Below are 20,774 nucleotides of genomic sequence, written 5' to 3' on the forward strand. Positions count from 1 at the left end.
TGCATGCCTTTAATACCAGCACTCAGGAAGCAGAGGTAGGAAGATCCTTGTGAGTTCAAGGTCAGCTGGACTACAGAGTGAATTACAGGTCAGCCTGAGCTAGAGTAAGACCCTATCTTGGTGGTGGTGGGGAGGGGAACTAAAATAAAGGAAGAAAAAAGAAAGAAAAGGAAAAAATAATAAATGATAAATAAAAGCAGCCGGGTATGGTGGAACACACATTTAATCCCAGCACTTGGAAGGCAGAGGTAGGAGTATAGCCATGAGTTCGAGGCTGTCCTGAGACAACAGTGAATTCCAGGTCAGCCTGGACTTGAATGAGGCCCTACCTCAAATAAATAAATAAATAGGGCTGGAGAAATGGCTTAGTGGTTAAGGCGCTTGCCTGCAAAGTCAAAGGACCCAGGTTTAATTCCCCAGGACCCACGTAAGCCAGATGCACAAGGGTGCACACATCTGGAGTTCATTTGCAGTGGCTGGAGGCCCTGATGTGCCCCTTCTCTCTCTTTCTCTCTTCCTGCCTATTTCTCTCTCTCAAATAAATAAAGAAAAATGAAGTATTTTTTAAAATGTTTAAAATAGCCTTTTCCCTCGTTGGACTTCTAAAGGCAAGATGGGTCACCAGCAGCTCTACGAGTCACCCGCGAAAATCCGGCCAGGGTTCCCGCTCTTGCCGCGTCTGCTGGAACTGCCACGGTCTGATCGGGAAGCTCGGGCTGAACATGTGCGGGCAGTGTTTCCGCCAGTGCTCACAGGACGTCGGCTTCATAACGTTGGACTAAGCAGCCTTTCTAGAATGGAATAGTCCAAGTCCATCCAGTGAAAGATCATGCTAGTTCTTTGTACTTAAATAAATTTTGAAACCTCCAATTAAAAAAAAATGTTTAAAATAAATTAATAAATAGGGGCTGAGAATGTAGTTCAGAAAACTTGTCTAGCTTGTATAAGGCTCTGAATTAATCCCTAGTTCTGCAAAATATAAAAGAGCATACAGGAGCTGGAGAGATGGCTTAGCGGTTAAGCGCTTGCTTGTGAAGCCTAAGAACCCCGGTTCGAGGCTCGATTCCCCAGGACCCACGTTAGCCAGATGCACAATGGGGCGCTGGCGTCTGGAGTTCATTTGCAGTGGCTGGAAGCCCTGGCGCGCCCATTCTCTCCCTCTCCCTCTTTCTCTCTCCATCTGTAGCTCTTAAATAATTTTTAAAAACAAACAAACAAACATACAGGCCTGGCGTGGCGGTGCACACCTTTAATCCCAGCACTGGGGAGACAGAAGTAGGAGGACTGCCATGAGTTTGAGGCCACCCTGAGACCACATAGGGAATTCCAGGTCAGCCTGAGCTAGAGTGAGACTTTACCTCGAGAAACACCAAAAAAAAAAAAAAAAAAAAAAAAAAAAAACAATCCAGCAAAATCTTTTAATCACCAGGCACAGCTAGCCGTTCACCCTGTGTCCCAGCACTTGGGAGGCTGAGGCACAAGGGGGTATTGCTTTTCTAAAATACAAACAAACAAACAAAAAACTCAACACCTTTTAATCTCCATATACAATACCAACTCATAATCAAAATGGGCAGAAACCCCTGTGTGGGTTATGCATTGTATAAATGATGGTGACTCAGTTCACTGTTTCGAAGAAGTGAGTTTACAGTTGGCTCAAATTGACAATGACATGCACATGGAAATACTTAAAGAACAATTAAGGAGAGTGTAAAGTTGTTTTATATGCACGAGGGTGGTATGGGCAAGCTCTGATGTATTATCTGTGTGTGTTTGAGACAGGGTCTCACGAAGTGGCCCAGGCTGGCCTCCAGCTCTGCCCCCTGGCTCATTGTCCCAAGGGCCGGGATTGCGGGCACGCGCCCCGCCACGCCTGCCGCGCTCTGATTTCTCATGGAGCCCAGTAGTGTTCTGCCCGGGTTGAAGTCGTACTGTTTCACGTTTGCTCGCTCTCTGTCTCTGTCAAGTGCTGCATGAGCGCGTCTTTCCCTCTAACAACGTCCTGTCTGCTGGGCTTCCTGTAGCCCTGCGACTCATCCTCCAGGCCCCCTCAGCGCCGCCTCTTCGCGGTGGTTCTCTGAGCCCACTGTGGAGCTTGCCTGCCCGTGGTTGCTGCGATTACGTGCACGATGTGCACGCTCATGAACAGCGGGCAAGAGAAATGCTAGATGGCTTTAAGTTGGACAGAGCCGACTGTAAAAACCAGAACTCCCAGAAAGGCTACTCCAAACAGCCTGGGATACTTAAGACTGTCACACACACACACACACACACACACACACACACACACACACGCAGGCACGCACAAATATTCTGAGAAATTGTGCGGCAGTTTATGGGAGATCATGTAGATCTAGCGCTGAGGACAGTATGGCCAAGCCAAAGCTCGCTCAGTGTTAGTGTTGCATTCCCAGTGGGCACTTTGCACTGATGCTCTTGGCGCCTCCTCCCTCCTGTGCTCTTTGCTCCTTGTGAACATTAAAGTCTGTGTGCAGTGCCTAGCCCAGGGGTTGTTACATATGCCCAGCTCCAGCTTACCAATAAGCTGTGTGATTTAGACTAGAAGCTAGAAGGGTACAAGACCTCGATGTTTAACTCTTATTCCCTTATCAGGGCATGTGTGTGTTTGTGCGTGTGTGTATGACAGAGAATTACCTATTTCCCAATCCAGATACCACATGTACCCAATCCAATTTATCTGTATCCATTTATATCTGTATCATATCTTTTATTTACATATATATTTATTTATGAGAGGGAGGGAGAGAGAGAGAGAGAGAGAGAGAGAGAGAGAGAGAGAATGAATGAGTGTACCAGGGCCTCTAGCCACTGCAAATGAACTCCAGATGTATGTGCCACCTTGTGCACCTGCCTTATGTGGGTTCTGGGGAATCACTTGGGTCCTTAGGCTTCGCTGGCAAGCACCTTAACTGCTAAGCTGTCTCTCCAGCCCTCTATCATATCTATATTTGTCTATCATCTATATATCTACTGATCAACTATAATCTATCTGCCTATATATCACCTGATCTATCTGTCTTTTCCAGGTGCTACAGTAATGTCTATGTTTCATCAAGTTTTTCTGCACGATTAAAACTACATTGAGATTCCATCTCACTCCTGTCAGATTGGCCACCATCATGAAAACAAATGATCATAAATGTTGGCGGGGATGTGGAAAAAAAGGAACCCTTCTGCACTGCTGGTGGGAATGCAATCTGGTCCAGCCATTGTGGAAATCAGTGTGGAGGTTCCTAAAACAGCTAAAGATTGATCTACCATATGACCCAGCTATAGCACTCCTAGGCATATATCCAAAGGACTCATCTCATTTCCTTAGAAGTACGTGCTCAACCATGTTTATTGCTGCTCAATTTATAATAGCTGGGAAATGGAACCAACCTAGATGTCCCTCAACAGATGAGTGGATAATGAAGATGTGGCACATTTATACAATGGAGTTCTACTCAGCGGTAAAGAAAAATGAAGTTATGAAATTTGCAGAAAAATGGATGGATCTGGAAAGTATTATACTAAGTGAGCTAACCCAGACCCAGAAAGCCAAGCGCCACATATTCTCTCTCATATGTGGATCCTAGCTACAGATGACTGGGCTTCTGCGTGAGAATGAAAATACTTAGTAGCAGAGGCCAGTAAGTTAAAAAGGAGACATAAAGGGTAGAGAAAGGAAGGGAGGAGGATACTTAATAGGTTGATATTGTATATATGTAATTACAATGATTGTACTGGGGAGGTAATATGATGGAGAATGGAATTTCAAATGGGAAAGTGTGGGGGTGGGGAGGGAGGGAATTGCCATGGGATATATTTTATAATCATGGAAAATGTTAATAAAAATTAAAAAAAATAAAAAATAAAAAATAAAAATAAAAAATTTTTCTGCACACCTCCATGCTGATGAGCTTCTGATTTTTCTCTAGTCACATTGTCTTTTAAAAAAAATGTTAAAAAATAAAATATTTAATAAAAATAAAATTATGTATATATATAAAAAATTATGTATATATATATATGTATATAAAAATATTTTTCCAGGCACGCCTTTAATCCCAGCACTTGAGAGGCAAAGGTAGGAGGATTGCTGTGAGTTCAAGGTCATTCTGAGACTACATAGTGAATTCCAGGTCAGCCTGAGCTAGAGTGAGACCCTAGCCAAAAGATATATATATATATATTATATGTAATTTATTTGAGAGAGACAAAGAGGCAGAGAGAGAGAATGGGAGAATGGGAGTGCCAGGACCTCTATGCCACTGCAAAGGAATCCCAGATGCATGTGCCACCTTGTGCATCTGGCTTTATGTGGGTACTGGGGAATTGAACCTGGTTCCTTAGGCTTCACAGACAAGCACCTTAACCACCAAGCCATCTCTCTAGCACCAGTTACATTGTCTTATTACCCCCATCTAAACATAGTTGGCTGACTAGATAGTCCATGTATTCAAATTGTTCCAAAAATAAATTGAACTAATTATCATGTATCATTGAGAATAATTTATTTATTTATTTTAATTATTTATTATTATTATTGTTTTTAGTTTTTCAAAGTAGGATCTTGCTCTAGTCCAGGCTGACTTGGAATTTATTATGCGGTCTCAGAGTAGCCTCAAACTCATGGTGACCCTCCTACCTCTGTCTCCCAAGTACTGGGACTAAAGACTACTGCATCTGGCTGAGATTTTTGTTTGTTTGTTTTTGTTTTTTATTTTTTGAGGTAGGGTCTCACTCTAGCCCAGGCTGACCTGAAATTTACTACGTAGTCTCAGGGTGTCCTTGAACTCACAGCAATTCTCCTACCTCTGTATACCAAGTGCTGGGATTAAAGGCGTGTGCCACCATGCCTGGCCAGAATATTCTTTTTAATATTTTATTATTTATTTATTTATTTATTAGAGAGAAATAGGGAGAGAGAGAGAGAGAATGGGCGCGCCAGGGCCTCCAGCCACTGCAAACGAACTCCAGATGCGTGCGGCCCCTTGTGCAATCTGGCTTATGTGGGTCCTGGGGAATTGAACCTGGGTCCTTTGGCTTTGCAGGCAAGTGTCTTAACCACTAAACCATCTCTCCAGCCCCAGAATTTTCTTTTTTTTGGTTTTTCGAGGTAGGGTCTCACTCTGGCTCATGCTGACCTGGAATTCACTATGTAGTCTCAGGGTGGCCTCGAACTCTCGGAGATCCTCCTACCTCTGCCTCCCGAGGGCTGGGATTAAAGGCGTGTGCCACCACGCCCAGCTTCCCAGAATATTCTTAATAGTAGATGTCCACATTTGTGTTTTATCCTGGGACAGTTATAAAAATCAACATTCAGGGGCTGGAGAGATAGATGGTTCAGTGGTTAAGGCACTTGCCTGCAAAGCCTAATGACCCATGTTTGGTTCTCCAGAACCCACATAAAGCCAGATACATAAAGTGGCACATACATCTGGAGTTTGTTTACGGTGGCTGGAAGCCTGGCATACCCATTCTCTGTCTGTCTTTCTTCTCTCTCTCTTTCTCTGCTTACAAATAAATAAAAATATTTCTTAAAATATTACCACATGGTATGGAGAGATGGCTTAGCAGTTAAGGTGCTTGCATGTGAAGCCTAAGGACCAAGGTTCAATTCCCCAGGACCCACGTAAGCCAGATGCACAAGGTGCAAGGTGGCACATGCGTCTGGAATTCTTTTGCAGTGGCTAGAGTCCCTGGCACACCCATTCTCTCTCTCAAATAAATAAAAATCAACACGCAAACTGGGCATGGTGATGCATGTCTTTAATTCCAGCACTCAGGAGGCAGAGGTAGAAGGATTGCTTTGAGTTCCAGGCACCCTGAAACTGCGTAGTAAATTCCAAGTTATACTGGGGTAGAGCAAGACCCCATCTCGAAAACCATACGCACGCACGCACGTACGCACGCACGCACGCACGCACGCACGCACATGCACAAAATCAATACACAAAAAAAGCCCAGCCAGGGCTGGAGAGACGGCTCAGAGATTAAAGGCAATTGCTTGCACAGCCTGATGGCTGGATTTGATTTCCCAGAACTGGATGCACAAAGTGGTATATATGTCTGGAGTGCATTTGCCATTGCAGGGCACATTGGCACACCCATATATGTATATTTTTTCTCTCTCTCCCTGCAAACAATTTGTGGTTCTTTTTTTCACATTTTATTTTTTGATGTAGCACTATGTAGTCTCAGGGTGGCCTTGAACTCACGGTGATCCTTCTACCTCTGCCTCCTGAGTGCTGGGATTAAAGCATCACCACGTCCAGCCAATGTGTGTTTTTAAACCAGCCAGGTGTGGTGGCACATACCTGTAGTCCTAGTTCATAGGAGATGGAGGCAGCAGGATCAGGAGTTCAAAGCTAACCTGGATGACATAAGACTATGTCTCAAAAAAAAAAAAAAAAAAAAAAAATAAAGGCTGAACTCCAGAGGCTACAGAGAGCTCAACACTAAATTAGACTTCTAACACACCTGCTAAGGCTCAGGAAGCAGTACAGAAGAGCAGGCAGAAAGATCGGAGGAGCTAGAGGGTGGGAAGGAGTATCCTGAAGCATGGTCCTCCCCACCCGCACCACAGAGACTGCCTGAGGCCTTCATGACCCCACCGTGAACACCAGTAACCCTGCTGAGGAAGACCCTCAATGGAATGCGGCCAGGGAAGAGAGGGCATAAGAGTATAACTTTTAACAAAAATAAAATAAAAACTATCTAAAAAAGGGGTGGGGGAGGATGACCTCCTGTTCTACAGGAGCTTTGCCTTCTTTCCTTCTCTTAAGATCTAGAAATAAGTTTTTGCAAAATTACCCCCCCCCCAACACACCACAGTGCTGGAGAAGATGGCTTAGGGGTTAAGGCGCGTGCCTACAAATCCAAAGGACCCTGGTTTGGTTCCCCAGGAACCAAGTTAGCCAGATGCACAAGGGGGCACATGCATCTGGAGTTCATTTGCAGTGGCTGGAGGCACTGGTGTGCCCATTCTCTCTCTCTACCTCTTTCTTTCTATCTTAAATAAATAAATAATGTAAAAAAAAATCCCCCAAAACAAAAAGGGCTGAAGATATAGCTCAGTTAGTAGAGTGCTTGCCTAGCATACACAAAGCCCTGGCTTTAAGACCCAGTACCACAAAAAAAAAAAAAAAAAGGACTGGAGTGGTGGTTCAGCGGTTAAGGTGCTTGCCTGCAAAGCCAAAGGACCCAAGTTTGATTCCACAGAACTCATGCTGCACAAGGGGGCACATGCATTTGGATTTCGTATACAGTAGCTAGAGATCCTGGCATGCCCATTCGCCCTCTCTTTCTCTCATAAATATATGTATATTTAAATGGGCATGGTGGGGCACAGTTGAAATCCCAGAACTCAGGAGGTGGAGACAGAGATGCCAGATGTTTATCTTCGGTTACATATCAAGTTGCAGGCCAGCCTGGGCTACATGAAACCCACCCTCACCTGAATAACATTTTGGTTTGTTTTTAGGTAGGGTCTTGCTGTAGCCCAGGCTATCCTGGAATTCACTATGTACTCTTGGGCTGGCCTTGGACTTATGGTGATCCTCCTACCTCCACCTCCCAAGTGCTGGGATTAAAGGCATGTACCCCCATGCCCAGCCTTCAAATTAATAACTTCATTAACTTCATTTTAAAAGTTCAAACCTAGGGCTGGAGAGATGGCTTAATGGTTAAGCGCTTGCCTGTGAAGCCTGAGGACCCTGGTTTGAGGCTTGACTCCCCAGGACCCACGTTAGCCAGATGCACAAGGGGGCGCACGCATCTGGAGTTCGTTTGCAGTGGCTGGAGGCCCTGGCGTGCCCATTCTCTCTGTCTCCCTCTTTCTCTCTCTGTCTGTCGCTCTCAAATAAATAAATAAAAATAATTTTAAATAATTAAAAAAAGTTCAAACCTACTTTATTTTATTGTAATTTGTGCTTTAACTTCTGCAATCAGACACGATGCAGTGAGCCACAAGTATAAACTTTCATTATGCATACAGAAAATATTCACACAGACTTAGCCCAGCAGCTTATTCCCTTAACATTTTTGAATTTAATTAAAGCTCAATCCCACTTAGTTACATAAAAAAGATCAGTGATTATATATTTTTAATTTCTTTCCTGTGCCTAAAAAAATATTAATTTTCTTGATAATGAACGACCCGTGCTCACTTTCTCCACTGTGATGAACATGCTAATATAATTGGGCTGCGGGGGGCAATGAAGTGACAAGCATTATTGTCATGTTTCTAATATCAAAGGTTGGAGACCTCTATGTTGGACTAACCCCTCTCTCACAGTGGAGAATACCATACCATAAAGATACCAATAGCCAAGACTGAGCTGCCTTAGGATCATGACAACTGAGCCTGGTGTCCCAATGAAGGCGAGAGGCTTTTTCATGCTTGAAAGAGAGTAGAATAATTCTCTGTCAGAAATACACCAGCAACGAAAAGACTTTCACAAAAAAAAAAAAAAAAAAGTCAGGTGTGGTGGACTATGCATAGAAGAATCTCAAGTGTGAAGCCAGATCAGGCTACCTAGTAATATAGAAGGCAGTCTGCACTACAGAACGAGAGCCTGAATCAACAATTGAAAAAAAGAATCTTGGCGGGGCATTTTCTTCAGTGCTATAGATCCAAGTAAGTGGTTCACGTCCCAGTGTGAAAGCCCCATTCACCCTCATGCCAGCATGCATGTGCCAGTACATGAGCCTCACCCACCCTCATGCCAGCATGCATGTTCCAGGACATGAGCCCTCACCCACCCTCATGCCAGCATGCATGTTCCAGTACATGAGCCCTCACCCACCCTCATGCCAGCATGCATGTTCCAGTACATAATCCCTCACCCACCCTCATGCCAGCATGCATGTTCCAGTACATAATCCCTCACCCACCCTCATGCCAGCATGCATGTTCCAGTACATAGTCCCTCACCCACCCTCATGCCAGCATGCATGTTCCAGTACATAGTCCCTCACCCACCCTCATGCCAGCATGCATGTTCCAGTACAGAAGCCCTCACCCACCCTCATGCCAGCATGCATGTTCCAGTACATAGTCCCTCACCCACCCTCATGCCAGCATGCATGTTCCAGTACATAATCCCTCACCCACCCTCATGCCAGCGTGCATGTTCCAGTACATGAGCCCTCACCCACCCTCATGCCAGCGTGCATGTTCCAGTACATAAGTCCTCACCCACCCTCATGCCAGCATGCATGTTCCAGTACATAATCCCTCACCCACCCTCATGCCAGCGTGCATGTTCCAGTACATAAGTCCTCACCCACCCTCATGCCAGCGTGCATGTTCCAGTACATGAGCCCTCACCCACCCTCATGCCAGCGTGCATGTTCCAGTACATGAGCCTCACCCACCCTCATGCCAGCATGCATGTTCCAGTACATAAGTCCTCACCCACCCTCATGCCAGCGTGCATGTTCCAGTACATAATCCCTCACCCACCCTCATGCCAGCGTGCATGTTCCAGTACATAAGCCCTCACCCACCCTCATGCCAGCATGCATGTTCCAGTACATAGTCCCTCACCCACCCTCATGCCAGCATGCATGTTCCAGTACAGAAGCCCTCACCCACCCTCATGCCAGCATGCATGTTCCAGTACATGAGCCTCACCCACCCTCATGCCAGCATGCATGTTCCAGTACATGAGCCTCACCCACCCTCATGCCAGCGTGCATGTTCCAGTACATGAGCCTCACCCACCCTCATGCCAGCATGCATGTTCCAGTACATGAGCCTCACCCACCCTCATGCCAGCATGCATGTTCCAGTACATGAGTCCTCACCCACCCTCATGCCAGCGTGCATGTTCCAGTACATAAGCCCTCACCCACCCTCATGCCAGCGTGCATGTTCCAGTACATAATCCCTCACCCACCCTCATGCCAGCATGCATGTTCCAGTACATAGTCCCTCACCCACCCTCATGCCAGCATGCATGTTCCAGTACATGAGCCCTCACCCACCCTCATGCCAGCATGCATGTTCCAGTACATGAGCCCTCACCCACCCTCATGCCAGCATGCATGTTCCAGTACATAATTCCTCACCCACCCTCATGCCAGCATGCATGTTCCAGTACATAATTCCTCACCCACCCTCATGCCAGCGTGCATGTTCCAGTACATAAGCCTCACCCACCCTCATGCCAGCATGCATGTTCCAGTACATGAGCCCTCACCCACCCTCATGCCAGCATGCATGTTCCAGTACATAAGCCCTCACCCACCCTCATGCCAGCACGCATGTTCCAGTACATAATTCCTCACCCACCCTCATGCCAGCATGCATGTTCCAGTACATAAGCCTCACCCACCCTCATGCCAGCATGCATGTTCCAGTACATAAGCCCTCACCCACCCTCATGCCAGCATGCATGTTCCAGTACATAATTCCTCACCCACCCTCATGCCAGCGTGCATGTTCCAGTACATGAGTCCTCACCCACCCTCATGCCAGCATGCATGTTCCAGTACATAAGCCTCACCCACCCTCATGCCAGCATGCATGTTCCAGTACATGAGCCCTCACCCACCCTCATGCCAGCACGCATGTTCCAGTACATAATTCCTCACCCACCCTCATGCCAGCATGCATGTTCCAGTACATAAGCCCTCACCCACCCTCATGCCAGCACGCATGTTCCAGTACATAATTCCTCACCCACCCTCATGCCAGCATGCATGTTCCAGTACATAAGCCTCACCCACCCTCATGCCAGCATGCATGTTCCAGTACATAAGCCCTCACCCACCCTCATGCCAGCATGCATGTTCCAGTACATAATTCCTCACCCACCCTCATGCCAGCGTGCATGTTCCAGTACATAAGTCCTCACCCACCCTCATGCCAGCATGCATGTTCCAGTACATGAGCCCTCACCCACCCTCATGCCAGCATGCATGTTCCAGTACATAAGTCCTCACCCACCCTCATGCCAGCGTGCATGTTCCAGTACATGAGTCCTCACCCACCCTCATGCCAGCATGCATGTTCCAGTACATGAGCCCTCACCCACCCTCATGCCAGCATGCATGTTCCAGTACATAATTCCTCACCCACCCTCATGCCAGCGTACATGTTCCAGTACATAATTCCTCACCCACCCTCATGCCAGCATGCATGTTCCAGTACATAATTCCTCACCCACCCTCATGCCAGCGTGCATGTTCCAGTACATGAGTCCTCACCCACCCTCATGCCAGCATGCATGTTCCAGTACATGAGCCCTCACCCACCCTCATGCCAGCGTGCATGTTCCAGTACATGAGCCCTCACCCACCCTCATGCCAGCGTGCATGTACCAGTACATAAGTCCTCACCCACCCTCATGCCAGCGTGCATGTTCCAGTACATAAGCCTCACCCACCCTCATGCCAGCGTGCATGTTCCAGTACATAAGCCTCACCCACCCTCATGCCAGCGTGCATGTTCCAGTACATGAGCCCTCACCCACCCTCATGCCAGCGTGCATGTTCCAGTACATAAGTCCTTACCCACCCTCATGCCAGCGTGCATGTTCCAGTACATGAGCCCTCACCCACCCTCTTGCCAGCATGCATGTTCCAGTACATAAACCCTCACCCACCCTCATGCCAGCGTGCATGTTCCAGTACATGAGCCCTCACCCACCCTCATGCCAGCATGCATGTTCCAGTACATGAGCCCTCACCCACCCTCATGCCAGCATGCATGTTCCAGTACATAAGCCTCACCGACCCTCATGCCAGCATGCATGTTCCAGTACATGAGCCTCACCCACCCTCATGCCAGCATGCATGTTCCAGTACATGAGCCCTCACCCACCCTCATGCCAGCATGCATGTTCCAGTACATGAGCCCTCACCCACCCTCATGCCAGCATGCATGTTCCAGTACATAATTCCTCACCCACCCTCATGCCAGCGTGCATGTTCCAGTACATAATTCCTCACCCACCCTCATGCCAGCATGCATGTTCCAGTACATAATTCCTCACCCACCCTCATGCCAGCGTGCATGTTCCAGTACATGAGTCCTCACCCACCCTCATGCCAGCATGCATGTTCCAGTACATGAGCCCTCACCCACCCTCATGCCAGCGTGCATGTTCCAGTACATGAGCCCTCACCCACCCTCATGCCAGCGTGCATGTTCCAGTACATGAGCCTCACCCACCCTCATGCCAGCGTGCATGTTCCAGTACATAGTCCCTCACCCACCCTCATGCCAGCATGCATGTTCCAGTACATGAGCCTCACCCACCCTCATGCCAGCATGCATGTTCCAGTACATAAGCCCTCACCCACCCTCATGCCAGCGTGCATGTTCCAGTACATGAGCCCTCACCCACCTTCATGCCAGCATGCATGTTCCAGTACATAATCCCTCACCCACCCTCATGCCAGCATGCATGTTCCAGTACATAATCCCTCACCCACCCTCATGCCAGCATGCATGTTCCAGTACATAGTCCCTCACCCACCCTCATGCCAGCATGCATGTTCCAGTACAGAAGCCCTCACCCACCCTCATGCCAGCATGCATGTTCCAGTACAGAAGCCCTCACCCACCCTCATGCCCGCATGCATGTTCCAGTACATAATTCCTCACCCACCCTCATGCCAGCATGCATGTTCCAGTACATAATTCCTCACCCACCCTCATGCCAGCATGCATGTTCCAGTACATAAGCCCTCACCCACCCTCATGCCAGCGTGCATGTTCCAGTACATGAGTCCTCACCCACCCTCATGCCAGCATGCATGTTCCAGTACATGAGCCCTCACCCACCCTCATGCCAGCATGCATGTTCCAGTACATGAGCCCTCACCCACCCTCATGCCAGCATGCATGTTCCAGTACATGAGCCCTCACCCACCCTCATGCCAGCGTGCATGTTCCAGTACATAAGCCTCACCCACCCTCATGCCAGCGTGCATGTTCCAGTACATAAGCCTCACCCACCCTCATGACAGCATGCATGTTCCAGTACATAAGCCTCACCCACCCTCATGCCAGCATGCATGTTCCAGTACATAAGCCCTCACCCACCCTCATGCCAGCATGCATGTTCCACTACATAGTCCCTCACCCACCCTCATGCCAGCATGCATGTTCCAGTACAGAAGCCCTCACCCACCCTCATGCCAGCGTGCATGTTCCAGTACATGAGCCCTCACCCACCCTCATGCCAGCGTGCATGTTCCAGTACATAAGCCTCACCCACCCTCATGCCAGCATGCATGTTCCAGTACATGAGCCTCACCCTCCCTCATGCCAGCATGCATGTTCCAGTACATAATTCCTCACCCACCCTCATGCCAGCGTGCATGTTCCAGTACATGAGTCCTCACCCACCCTCATGCCAGCATGCATGTTCCAGTACATGAGCCCTCACCCACCCTCATGCCAGCATGCATGTTCCAGTACATAATTCCTCACCCACCCTCATGCCAGCGTGCATGTTCCAGTACATGAGTCCTCACCCACCCTCATGCCAGCATGCATGTTCCAGTACATGAGCCCTCACCCACCCTCATGCCAGCATGCATGTTCCAGTACATGAGCCCTCACCCACCCTCATGCCAGCATGCATGTTCCAGTACATGAGCCCTCACCCACCCTCATGCCAGCATGCATGTTCCAGTACATAATTCCTCACCCACCCTCATGCCAGCGTGCATGTTCCAGTACATAATTCCTCACCCACCCTCATGCCAGCATGCATGTTCCAGTACATAATTCCTCACCCACCCTCATGCCAGCGTGCATGTTCCAGTACATGAGTCCTCACCCACCCTCATGCCAGCATGCATGTTCCAGTACATGAGCCCTCACCCACCCTCATGCCAGCGTGCATGTTCCAGTACATGAGCGCTCACCCACCCTCATGCCAGCATGCATGTTCCAGTACATAAGCCTCACCCACCCTCATGCCAGCGTGCATGTTCCAGTACATAATCCCTCACCCACCCTCATGCCAGCATGCATGTTCCAGTACATGAGCCCTCACCCACCCTCATGCCAGCGTGCATGTTCCAGTACATAAGTCCTCACCCACCCTCATGCCAGCGTGCATGTTCCAGTACATAAGCCTCACCCACCCTCATGCCAGCGTGAATGTTCCAGTACATGAGCCCTCACCCACCCTCATGCCAGCATGCATGTTCCAGTACATAAGTCCTTACCCACCCTCATGCCAGCGTGCATGTTCCAGTACATAATCCCTCACCCACCCTCATGCCAGCATGCATGTTCCAGTACATGAGCCCTCACCCACCCTCATGCCAGCGTGCATGTTCCAGTACATAATCCTCACCCACCCTCATGCCAGCATGCATGTTCCAGGACATAATCCCTCACCCACCCTCATGCCAGCGTGCATGTTCCAGTACATGAGCCCTCACCCACCCTCATGCCAGCATGCATGTGCCAGTACATGAGCCCTCACCCACCCTCATGCCAGCATGCATGTTCCAGTACATGAGCCCTCACCCACCCTCATGCCAGCATGCATGTTCCAGTACATGAGCCCTCACCCACCCTCATGCCAGCGTGCATGTTCCAGTACATGAGCCCTCACCCACCCTCATGCCAGCATGCATGTTCCAGTACATAAGTCCTTACCCACCCTCATGCCAGCGTGCATGTTCCAGTACATAATCCCTCACCCACCCTCATGCCAGCGTGCATGTTCCAGTACATAATCCCTCACCCACCCTCATGCCAGCGTGCATGTTCCAGTACATAAGTCCTTACCCACCCTCATGCCAGCGTGCATGTTCCAGTACATAATTCCTCACCCACCCTCATGCCAGCATGCATGTTCCAGTACATAATCCCTCACCCACCCTCATGCCAGCGTGCATGTTCCAGTACATAATCCCTCACCCACCCTCATGCCAGCATGCATGTTCCAGTACATAAGTCCTCACCCACCCTCATGCCAGCGTGCATGTTCCAGTACATGAGCCCTCACCCACCCTCATGCCAGCATGCATGTTCCAGTACATGAGCCCTCACCCACCCTCAAGCCAGCATGCATGTTCCAGTACATGAGCCCTCACCCACCCTCATGCCAGCATGCATGTCCCAGTACATAATTCCTCACCCACCCTCATGCCAGCGTGCATGTTCCAGTACATAATTCCTCACCCACCCTCATGCCAGCATGCATGTTCCAGTACATAATTCCTCACCCACCCTCATGCCAGCATGCATGTTCCAGTACATAAGCCCTCACCCACCCTCATGCCAGCGTGCATGTTCCAGTACATAAACCCTCACCCACCCTCATGCCAGCGTGCATGTTCCAGTACATGAGCCCTCACCCACCCTCATGCCAGCATGCATGTTCCAGTACATGAGCCCTCACCCACCCTCATGCCAGCATGCATGTTCCAGGACATAATCCCTCACCCACCCTCATGCCAGCGTGCATGTTCCAGTACATGAGCCCTCACCCACCCTCATGCCAGCATGCATGTTCCAGTACATGAGCCCTCACCCACCCTCATGCCAGCGTGCATGTTCCAGTACATGAGTCCTCACCCACCCTCATGCCAGCATGCATGTTCCAGTACATGAGCCCTCACCCACCCTCATGCCAGCATGCATGTTCCAGTACATGAGCCCTCACCCACCCTCATGCCAGCATGCATGTTCCAGTACATGAGCCCTCACCCACCCTCATGCCAGCATGCATGTTCCAGTACATAAGTCCTTACCCACCCTCATGCCAGCGTGCATGTTCCAGTACATAATCCCTCACCCACCCTCATGCCAGCGTGCATGTTCCAGTACATAATCCCTCACCCACCCTAATGCCAGCATGCATGTTCCAGTACATAAGTCCTCACCCACCCTCATGCCAGCATGCATGTTCCAGTACATAAGTCCTCACCCACCCTCATGCCAGCATGCATGTTCCAGTACATGAGCCCTCACCCACCCTCATGCCAGCGTGCATGTTCCAGTACATAAGTCCTCACCCACCCTCATGCCAGCATGCATGTTCCAGTACATGAGCCCTCACCCACCCTCATGCCAGCATGCATGTTCCAGTACATAAGTCCTCACCCACCCTCATGCCAGCATGCATGTTCCAGTACATAAGCCTCACCCACCCTCATGCCAGCATGCATGTTCCAGTACATAAACCCTCACCCACCCTCATGCCAGCATGCATGTTCCAGTACATAAGTCCTCACCCACCCTCATGCTAGCATGCATGTTCCAGTACATGAGCCCTCACCCACCCTCATGCCAGCGTGCATGTTCCAGTACATGAGCCCTCACCCACCCTCATGCCAGCATGCATGTTCCAGTACATAATCCCTCACCCACCCTCATGCCAGCGTGCATGTTCCAGTACATGAGCCCTCACCCACCCTCATGCCAGCATGCATGTTCCAGTACATAGTCCCTCACCCACCCTCATGCCAGCATGCATGTTCCAGTACATAAGTCCTCACCCACCCTCATGCCAGCATGCATGTTCCAGTACATAAGTCCTCACCCACCCTCATGCCAGCGTGCATGTTCCAGTACATAATCCCTCACCCACCCTCATGCCAGCGTGCATGTTCCAGTACATAAGCCCTCACCCACCCTCATGCCAGCATGCATGTTCCAGTACATGAGTCCTCACCCACCCTCATGCCAGCGTGCATGTTCCAGTACATAAGTCCTCACCCACCCTCATGCCAGCGTGCATGTTCCAGTACATAAGCCTCACCCACCCTCATGCCAGCGTGCATGTTCCAGTACATAAGCCCTCACCCACCCTCATGCCAGCGTGCATGTTCCAGTACATAAGCCCTCACCCACCCTCATGCCAGCATGCATGTTCCAGTACATAATCCCTCACCCACCCTCATGCCAGCATGCATGTTCCAGTACATTAGTCCTCACCCACCCTCATGCCAGCGTGCATGTTCCAGTACATAAGTCCTCACCCACCATCATGCCAGCGTGCATGTTCCAGTACATAATCCCTCACCCACCCTCATGCCAACGTGCATGTTCCAGTACATGAGTCCTCACCCACCCTCATGCCAGCGTGCATGTTCCAGTACATAAGCCCTCACCCACCCTCATGCCAGCATGCATGTTCCAGTACATAAGTCCTCACCCACCCTCATGCCAGCGTGCATGTTCCAGTACATAATCCCTCACCCACCCACATGCCAGCGTGCATGTTCCAGTACATAAGCCCTCACCCACCCTCATGCCAGCATGCATGTTCCAGTACATAATTCCTCACCCACCCTCATGCCAGCGTGCATGTTCCAGTACATGAGTCCTCACCCACCCTCATGCCAGCATGCATGTTCCAGTACATGAGCCCTAACCCACCCTCATGCCAGCGTGCATGTTCCAGTACATAAGCCTCACCCACCCTCATGCCAGCGTGCATGTTCCAGTACATAAGCCCTCACCCACCCTCATGCCAGCGTGCATGTTCCAGTACATGAGCCCTCACCCACCGTCATGCCAGCGTGCATGTTCCAGTACATAAGTCCTCACCCACCCTCATGCCAGCATGCATGTTCCAGTACATGAGCCCTCACCCACCCTCATGCCAGCATGCATGTTCCAGTACATAAGCCTCACCCACCCTCATGCCAGCGTGCATGTTCCAGTACATGAGCCCTCACCCACCCTCATGCCAGCGTGCATGTTCCAGTACATAAGTCCTCACCCACCCTCATGCCAGCGTGCATGTTCCAGTACATAAGCCTCACCCACCCTCATGCCAGCGTGCATGTTCCAGTACATAAGCCCTCACCCACCCTCATGCCAGCGTGCATGTTCCAGTACATGAGCCCTCACCCACCCTCATGCCAGCGTGCATGTTCCAGTACATGAGCCCTCACCCACCCTCATGCCAGCATGCATGTTCCAGTACATGAGCCCTCACCCACCCTCATGCCAGCATGCATGTTCCAGTACATGAGCCCTCACCCACCCTCATGCCAGCATGCATGTTCCAGGACATAATCCCTCACCTACCCTCATGCCAGCGTGCATGTTCCAGTACATGAGCCCTCACCCACCCTCATGCCAGCATGCATGTTCCAGTACATGAGCCCTCACCCACCCTCATGCCAGCATGCATGTTCCAGTACATAATTCCTCACCCACCCTCATGCCAGCGTGCATGTTCCAGTACATAATTCCTCACCCACCCTCATGCCAGCATGCATGTTCCAGTACATAATTCCTCACCCACCCTCATGCCAGCGTGCATGTTCCAGTACATGAGTCCTCACCCACCCTCATGCCAGCATGCATGTTCCAGTACATGAGCCCTCACCCACCCTCATGCCAGCGTGCATGTTCCAGTACATGAGCCCTCACCCACCCTCATGCCAGCGTGCATGTTCCAGTACATAAGTCCTCACCCACCCTCATGCCAGCGTGCATGTTCCAGTACATAAGCCTCACCCACCCTCATGCCAGCGTGCATGTTCCAGTACATAAGCCCTCACCCACCCTCATGCCTGCGTGCATGTTCCAGTACATGAGCCCTCACCCACCCTCATGCCAGCATGCATGTTCCAGTACATAAACCCTCACCCACCCTCATGCCAGCGTGCATGTTCCAGTACATGAGCCCTCACCCACCCTCATGCCAGCATGCATGTTCCAGTACATGAGCCCTCACCCACCCTCATGCCAGCATGCATGTTCCAGGACATAATCCCTCACCCACCCTCATGCCAGCGTGCATGTTCCAGTACATGAGCCCTCACCAACCCTCATGCCAGCATGCATGTTCCAGTACATGAGCCCTCACCCACCCTCATATCAGCATGCATGTTCCAGTACATGACCCCTCACCCACCCTCATGCCAGCGTGCATGTTCCAGTACATGAGCCCTCACCCACCCTCATGCCAGCATGCATGTTCCAGTACATGAGCCCTCACCCACCCTCATGCCAGCATGCATGTCCCAGTACATAATTCCTCACCCACCCTCATGCCAGCGTGCATGTTCCAGTACATAAGTCCTTACCCACCCTCATGCCAGCGTGCATGTTCCAGTACATAATCCCTCACCCACCCTCATGCCAGCGTGCATGTTCCAGTACATAATCCCTCACCCACCCTCATGCCAGCATGCATGTTCCAGTACATAAGTCCTCACCCACCCTCATGCCAGCATGCATGTTCCAGTACATAAGTCCTCACCCACCCTCATGCCAGCATGCATGTTCCAGTACATGAGCCCTCACCCACCCTCATGCCAGCGTGCATGTTCCAGTACATAAGCCCTCACCCACCCTCATGCCAGCATGCATGTTCCAGTACATAATCCCTCACCCACCCTCATGCCAGCATGCATGTTCCAGTACATGAGCCTCACCCACCCTCATGCCAGCTTGCATGTTCCAGTACATGAGCCCTCACCCACCCTCATGCCAGCGTGCATGTTCCAGTACATGAGCCCTCACCCACCCTCATGCCAGCGTGCATGTTCCAGTACATGAGCCCTCACCCACCCTCATGCCAGCATGCATGTTCCAGTACATGAGCCCTCACCCACCCTCATGCCAGCATGCATGTTCCAGTACATGAGCCCTCACCCACCCTCATGCCAGCATGCATGTCCCAGTACATAATTCCTCACCCACCCTCATGCCAGCGTGCATGTTCCAGTACATAATTCCTCACCCACCCTCATGCCAGCATGCATGTTCCAGTACATAATTCCTCACCCACCCTCATGCCAGCGTGCATGTTCCAGTACATGAGTCCTCACCCACCCTCATGCCAGCATGCATGTTCCAGTACATGAGCCCTCACCCACCCTCATGCCAGCGTGCATGTTCCAGTACATGAGCCCTCACCCACCCTCATGCCAGCGTGCATGTTCCAGTACATAAGTCCTCACCCACCCTCATGCCAGCGTGCATGTTCCAGTACATAAGCCTCACCCACCCTCATGCCAGCGTGCATGTTCCAGTACATAAGCCCTCACCCACCCTCATGCCAGCGTGCATGTTCCAGTACATGAGCCCTCACCCACCCTCATGCCAGCGTGCATGTTCCAGTACATAAGTCCTCACCCACCCTCATGCCAGCATGCATGTTCCAGTACATGAGCCCTCACCCACCCTCTTGCCAGCATGCATGTTCCAGTACATAAACCCTCACCCACCCTCATGCCAGCGTGCATGTTCCAGTACATGAGCCCACACCCACCCTCATGCCAGCATGCATGTTCCAGTACATGAGCCCTCACCCACCCTCATGCCAGCATGCATGTTCCAGGACATAATCCCTCACCCACCCTCATGCCAGCGTGCATGTTCCAGTACATGAGCCCTCACCCACCCTCATGCCAGCATGCATGTTCCAGTACATGAGCCCTCACCCACCCTCATGCCAGCATGCATGTTCCAGTACATGAGCCCTCACCCACCCTCATGCCAGCATGCATGTTCCAGTACATGAGCCCTCACCCACCCTCATGCCAGCGTGCATGTTCCAGTACATGAGCCCTCACCCACCCTCATGCCAGCATGCATGTTCCAGTACATAAGTCCTTACCCACCCTCATGCCAGCGTGCATGTTCCAGTACATAATCCCTCACCCACCCTCATGCCAGCGTGCATGTTCCAGTACATAATCCCTCACCCACCCTCATGCCAGCATGCATGTTCCAGTACATGAGCCCTCACCCACCCTCATGCCAGCGTGCATGTTCCAGTACATAAGTCCTCACCCACCCTCATGCCAGCGTGCATGTTCCA

General features: G+C 50.5%; 1 pseudogene; it reads left to right on the forward strand.

Annotated features, from left to right (window-relative positions):
- The first annotated feature begins 613 nt into the window (after window positions 1–613).
- Window positions 614–782, forward strand: LOC101612765 (annotated as a pseudogene).
- The last annotated feature ends 19,992 nt before the right edge of the window (window positions 783–20,774 follow it).

Source organism: Jaculus jaculus, chromosome 6 (genome assembly GCF_020740685.1).
Source record: "Jaculus jaculus isolate mJacJac1 chromosome 6, mJacJac1.mat.Y.cur, whole genome shotgun sequence".
NCBI classification, from domain to species: domain Eukaryota; kingdom Metazoa; phylum Chordata; class Mammalia; order Rodentia; family Dipodidae; genus Jaculus; species Jaculus jaculus.